Here is a 7,343-nt window from a genome sequence, read left to right on the forward strand (position 1 = left end):
AGGGTATTCTGGTAATTTAACAAATCAAGATCGTGCCATTACAATTTCATTCTTAGAACATTAACTATGTTCATTCAGAAATTCATATCTACGAATTCTGGACCATTACATACGGTGCTTAATCTCAAGAAGAGGAAACGAAAGAATGAAGCTCCGAAATAGAAATAGGAGTATAAATCGCAGCAAATAGAAGGGAGCATTAACTGTGGATGACAATAATTATAGAAGACAGAAGCAGGGACTTCAAAATATAAAGGAGGATATAAAGCCCAACGACGACCCGGAAATTATAAACCATATATATCGATGCATATAGCAATATAAAGACACTGGAGAACTAAAAACACTATAAAACTAAGAGTATAGTAAAAGTAAATAGATTCTTCCGGTGGCAGATGAAAGAAAAGAATGACAGATATGAAAGTTAGGAGTATATCAAGAATCAGAACTGGATGGAGCATATTAGTGAATAAAAGGTGTGAGTTGTGGAAAAAAGGAAACGAAGGGGGTGGATATATAGTAAAATATCCGACAGAGCAATCAAAACATATTATCGCATTTAATCAAAGCTGATCTTAACTTCCTTAATTTTCGAAGAACCAAATATTATTACGAAGATTTTCTCTAAATTCCTTGAATTTCGGAAATCAACCGTGACTATGTCATTGGTTAAAAAGAACGTGCATTTACTCATTTCATTCTTTTGTGATAACTTCACTCGTACCCTTCACAAAAATCAAATTGCTTTATCTATATTACTTGATGATAATAAAACTCTAATTTTCAACTCGTATACGTCATGAAAACATACTTATTGTCAGCCATGACCATTCCATTCAAATTTCGAGATGAAATTTCTTTAACGGGTAGGTACTGTGACAACCCGGAAATTTCTAATCAAATTTAAACTTTATCTTTATATTATTCCGACACGATAAGCAAAGTTTGTTAAGTTAAATCTCAAGAATTTTAAACTGTGTTCATACATTCATTATAACCTCGACCAAATTCCGACGATTCATGAACCATTATATATAAATAGATATGTATATATATGTATATATATATATATATATATATATTATAACTTGAGAATATTAATAAAGTATTAAACGTATATTACTTTACACGAACGTATTTGTTTCAATATGTTTATCATGGAATTAGAAGATAATATCAAATGATTGATTTATCAGATACATTGTGATATGATTACGGGTCTATGTTATGAGGTCCACTGTGATTTAAGAAATCTATTCTTTTTGACAACATTCGAAAAATGTTAAGTGATTTATAAGTAAGAACGTGGAGTGTAAATAACTTAGATGTTGGATATCGACAAGTTAAGTAACTCGACATTTTTCATACGTTTATTTAACCTTTGGACTTTATCCCATGCTTCACCAACAGACCGTAATTTAAAAACTTGAAACCTATTATGAATATATATGATTCTACTTTTCTAAAACGTTTTATGATATAACGATTTCCATTATTTTAACCTTTTAACAAAATGATTCTTAAATATATTTAGCTTTGGAAAACAAAATTATCATATTTATTTGATTTATTTTCAAACGTACAAAAACGTTTTTAGTTTAAAAAGAAATTTATTATTAAAACGTATATAACTTTTATAAATATCTAGAACCACTTTTGACAACTCATTATTTAACCAGTATGATAAAGATAACGATATTTATATTTTATTTAATTAAATATAAATAATGATTTAAATTAATTTTATATATATTTATACGTATTATATGTACATAGTTTTATAATTTTACTATACTTTAACTTTACCTTTACTTTACTTTTACTTTACTTTAACTTTAATAATTTACTTTAATAATTCATACTTTAATAATTCACTTTAATAATTCATACTTTAATAATTCACTTTAATAATTCAAAAATCTATTATAAATAGAATTCAATAGGTTTCATTATTTCATAGAAACTTGAAATATATTTCTCTAAACTCTCTCAATTGACTTACATATATATATTTACTCGGTATTATTTCAAGATATTATTAGTATACATAAAATACTACGACGAGGTCATGAGCGTATTATTTCAAAATGGATTTTTTGAGCGGGATAGAGCTAAGGAAAACATGGGTTATAGCTATGGAGGTGATGGGTATGGTTCATGGGTATGCTTGTGAGGTCAATCTAGTGTTTATCGTCTCAGTTGCGTCTACGTAACTTTCCTGCAATATTGAATCTCAATATTGATACGTGAGTACTCATAAATTATTTTTACATATTAATAGTGTATCCCTGACTAGTGCTCGAGAATATAGGATTATGCATGCTTGTACTTTTGATATTGCCCTTAGATAGGTTATGTTGAATCCTGAATTAGTTACACTTGCGGTTGAGATAAAGTATAAGATATGCATGTCCTTGGAAGGCTAGCGAAAAATTGAGAACTTTTCATTTAGATATCGAATGGGTTCGATGAACGGATTAGAAGTTATAGTCAATTGAATTTTTATAAAAATGATTATCATTATCGTCGTTATTACCGTCGATCTAGTTTTATCTTATTATTATCATTATTAATAAAAGGAATTATCATTAAAAATTGTTATTTTTATTATTATTACTATTGTTATCATCGTTAAAGTTATAATTTGTATTATTATTATTATTATTATTATTATTATTATTATTATTATTATTATTATTATTATTATTATTATTATTATCATTATTATTAATATATATATCACTATTTAAAAATGGTTAATGTTATTATTATTATTATTATCATTAAAATAGTTATTAGTATTATTAATAATATCATAGTAATTATCATTATTAGTATTATTGTAATTAAAACTAATATTAGTAACACCTAATTCTTTTTAGTACTATTATTATTAGTATTATGAACACAATATAAAAGATGATTAAAAGCTATTAAACGAAACGATTAGGAAATAATGAGTATGAGTATCATGATGAAATTAAAATATTATAAGATATTGATCTAGATAAAATTATCATTCTTATTATTTTTATCATTACTATTATTATTAAAAGTATCGTTAGTATTAAAACTATCATTTTAACAAAAAATATCATTTTAATAGAAATGTCATTGTTATTATAAAATATCATTATTATTATCATTTTAAATAGAATTATTATTTTAAAGTTAATATTAAAAAGTATCGTAAATATTAAAGTTATCATAATTAGAATTATCGTTTTATTATAATATCATTATTAGTAAATATAAATATTGATATTTTTATTAAAAGAATAATAATAATTATTATTTCAAAATAATACAACTTTTACTTATTATTATTATCAATGTTATTTTATCAAATAAATATGTAATACAAATAATATAATTACCTTAATAAAACCTATCATAATATTTTTTTTAAATTAACTTTATAAATTTTATTATATAAAATTTTATTTATTAATAAATGAATTATATTATTTACTCTATTAAATCTTTTAAAAATATTTAAAAATATAAAACGACGATATTTAAACTATATAATAATCATGTATAAATTTTGGAAATCATTTTGAGTCAAATTAACTTTTGTTGACCTTTGCATATTAGTCTCGAGCATTAGGATTATGGTACACTATGACTTGACCTAATTTTTTAGACAAATATTGACCAGCATATATATATATACATAATTAATTTAGGTTTGTGAATCCGAGGCCAACCTTGCACTTGTTAAATGACGTTATATGTATTTTTACTTCGAAATACAGTATGGTGAGTTTCATTTGCCTTTTTACCCTTTATATTTTTGGGCTGAGAATACATGCGCAATTTTTATAAATGATTTACAAAATAGACACAAGTACGTGAAACTACATTCTATGGTTGAATTATCGAAATCGAATATGCCCCTTTTTATTAAGTCTGGTAATCTAAGAATTAGAGAACAGACACCCTAATTGACGTGAATCCTAAAGATAGATCTATTGGGCCTAACAAACCCCATCCAAAGTACCGGATGCTTTAGTACTTCGAAATTTATATCATGTCCGAAGGAGGATCCCAGAATGATGGGGATATTCTTATATGCATATTGTTAATGTCGGTTACCAGGTGTTCAATCCATATGAATGATTATTTTTGTCTCTATGCATGGCACGTATATTTATGAGAACTGGAAATGAAATTCTTGTGGTCTATTAAAATGATGGAAATGAATGATTATGACAAACTAATGAACTCACCAACCTTTTGGTTGACACTTTAAAGCATGTTTATTCTCAGGTATAAAAGAAATCTTCCGCTGTGTATTTGCTTGTTTTAAAGATATTACTTGGAGTATTTCATGGCATATTTCGAAGAACGTTGCATTCGAGTCATTGAGTTCATCAAAGATTACTATTAAGTTAATTTATAATTGCATAGTGGATATTATGAAATGGTATGCATGCCTGTCAATTTTTGATGTAAAGAAAGTTTGTGTTTTAAAAACGAATGCAATGTTTGTAATATGTATCATATAGAGGTCAAATACCTCGCGATGTAATCAACTATTGTGAATCGTTTATAATGTATATGAACGGGTCCTTTCAAATACTTATAAAACATTAGCAATAAGCAAGAGGTAACCCAAGAGGTATACCGAAGCTATTGCAAGATATTCCCAAGAGGAATACCTATAATACTTTACCAATAAGCAAGAGGTAACCCAAGAGGTATACGGAAGCTATTGCAAGATATTCCCAAGAGGAATACTTATAAAACTTTAGCAATAAGCAAGAGGTAACCCAAGAGGTATATCGAAGCTATTGCAAGATATCCCCAAGAGGAATACCTATAAAACTTTAGCAATAAGCAAGAGGTAACCCACGAGGTATATCGAAGCTATTGCAAGATATTCCCAAGAGGAATACTTATAAAACTTTAGCAATAAGCAAGAGGTAACCTGAAATGTCCCGTTCATATTGATTATAAACGTTCCATATTAATTACTTTCGTCGCGAGGTTTTGACCTCTATATGAGACGTTTTTCAAAGACTGCAATCATTTTTAAAACAACCATAACCTTTATTTTATCGATAAAGGTTTAAAAAGCATTACATAGATTATCAAATAATGATAATCTAAAATATACCGTTTACACACGACCATTACATAATGGTTTACATTAAGAATATATTACATCAAAAATTAAGTATCTTGAATGCAGTTTTTACACAATATCATACAAGCATGGACTCCAAATATTGTCCTTATTTTAGTATGCAACAGCGGAAGCTCTTAATAATCACCTGAGAATAAACATGCTTAAAACGTCAGCAAAAATGTTGGTGAGTTATAGGTTTAACCTATATATTATCAAATCATAATAATAGACCACAAGATTTCATATTTCAATATACATCCCATACATAGAGATAAAATTCATTCATATGGTGAACACCTGGTAACCGACATTAACAAGATGCATATAGAATATCCCCATCATTTCGGGACACCCATCGGACATGATAATTTCAAAGTACTAAAGCATTTTAAATTCCAGAATGGGGATTGTTGGGCCCGATAGATCTATCTTTAGGATTCGCGTCAATTTGGGGGTCTGTTCCCAAATTCTTAGGCTACCAAGCTAAAAAGGGGCATATTCGGCTTCGATCATTCACCCATATAAAGTAGTTTCATTTACTTGTTTCTATTTCATAAATCATTTATAAAATTGCATGTATTCTCATCCTAAAATATTAGATTTTTAAAAGTGGGACTATAACTCACTTTCACAGATTTTTACTTCGTTGGGAAGTAAGACTTGGCCACTGGTTGATTCACGAACCTATAATAAATATGTACATATATATCAAAGTATGTTCAAAATATATTTACAACATTTTTAATACGTTTTAATGTTTTAAGTTTATTAAGTCAGCTGTCCTCGTTAGTAACCTACAACTAGTTGTCTATAGTTAGATGTACAAAAATAAATCGATATATATTATCTTGGATCAATCCACGACCCAGTGTATACACGTCTCAGGCTAGATCACAACTCAAAGTATATATATTTTTGAAATCAACCTCAACCCTGTATAGTACTGCAGATAGAGTGTCTATGGTTGTTCCAAATAATATATATAGATGGGTCGATATGATATGTCAAAACATTTGCATACGTGTCTATGGTATCCCAAGATTACATAATATATTAGAATACACGTATAATACAATATAAGTTAGCTAGGATATGATTAATATAAATTTGGTACCAATTTTCAATTAGCTACAACACACAAAAATATCCAATCTTGTTTTACCCATAACTTCTTCGTTTTAAATCCGTTTTGAGTGTTCCAAGTTGCTATGGTTTCATATTGAACTTAAGTTTATGAATCTAAACAGAAAAACTATAAGTTTATAGTCGAAAATACAGGTTACAAGTCATTTTTGTAAAGGTAGTCATTTCAGTCGAAAGAACGACGTCTAGATGACCATTTTGGAAAACATACTTCCACTTTGAGTTTAACAATGATTTTTGGATATAGTTTCATGTTCATAAGAAAAATCATTTTCCCAGAAGAACAACCTTTAAATCAAAGTTTATCATAGTTTTTAATTAACTAACCCAAAACAGCCCGCGGTGTTACTACGACGGTGTATATCCGGTTTTACGGTGTTTTTCGTGTTTTTCAATTTTAAATCATTAAGTTAGCTTATCATATAGATATATAACATGTCTTTAGTTGATTTTAAAAGTCAAGTTAGAAGGATTAACTTTTGTTTGCGAACAAGTTTAGAATTAACTAAACTATGTTCTAGTGATTTCAAGTTTAAACCTTCGAATAAGGTAGTTTTATATATATGAATCGAATGATGTTATGAACATAACTACTACCTCAGGTTTTTTGGATAAACCTACTGGAAATGAGAAAAATAGATCTAGCTTCAAAGGATCCTTGGATGGCTTGAAAGTTCTTGAAGCAGAATCATGACACGAAAACAAGTTCAAGTAAGATTTCCACTCGAAATAAGATTGTTATAGTTATAGAAATTGAATCAAAGTTTGAATATGAGTATTACCTTGTATTAGAAAGATATCTTACTATAAATAAGAAAGATTTCTTGAGGTTGGTTGATCACTTTACAAGATTGGAAGTAAGCTAGCAAACTTGAAAGTATTCTTGATTTTATGAAACTAGAACTAATAGAATTTATGAAGAACACTTAGAACTTGAAGATAGAACTTGAGAGAGATCAATTAGATGAAGAAAATTGAAGAATGAAAGTGTTTTTAGGTGTTTTTGGTCGTTGGTATATGGATTAGATATAAAAGATGTGTAATTTTGTTTACTTGTAAATAAGTC

This window comes from Rutidosis leptorrhynchoides, chromosome 2 (genome assembly GCF_046630445.1).
Source record: "Rutidosis leptorrhynchoides isolate AG116_Rl617_1_P2 chromosome 2, CSIRO_AGI_Rlap_v1, whole genome shotgun sequence".
NCBI classification, from domain to species: Eukaryota; Viridiplantae; Streptophyta; class Magnoliopsida; order Asterales; family Asteraceae; genus Rutidosis; species Rutidosis leptorrhynchoides.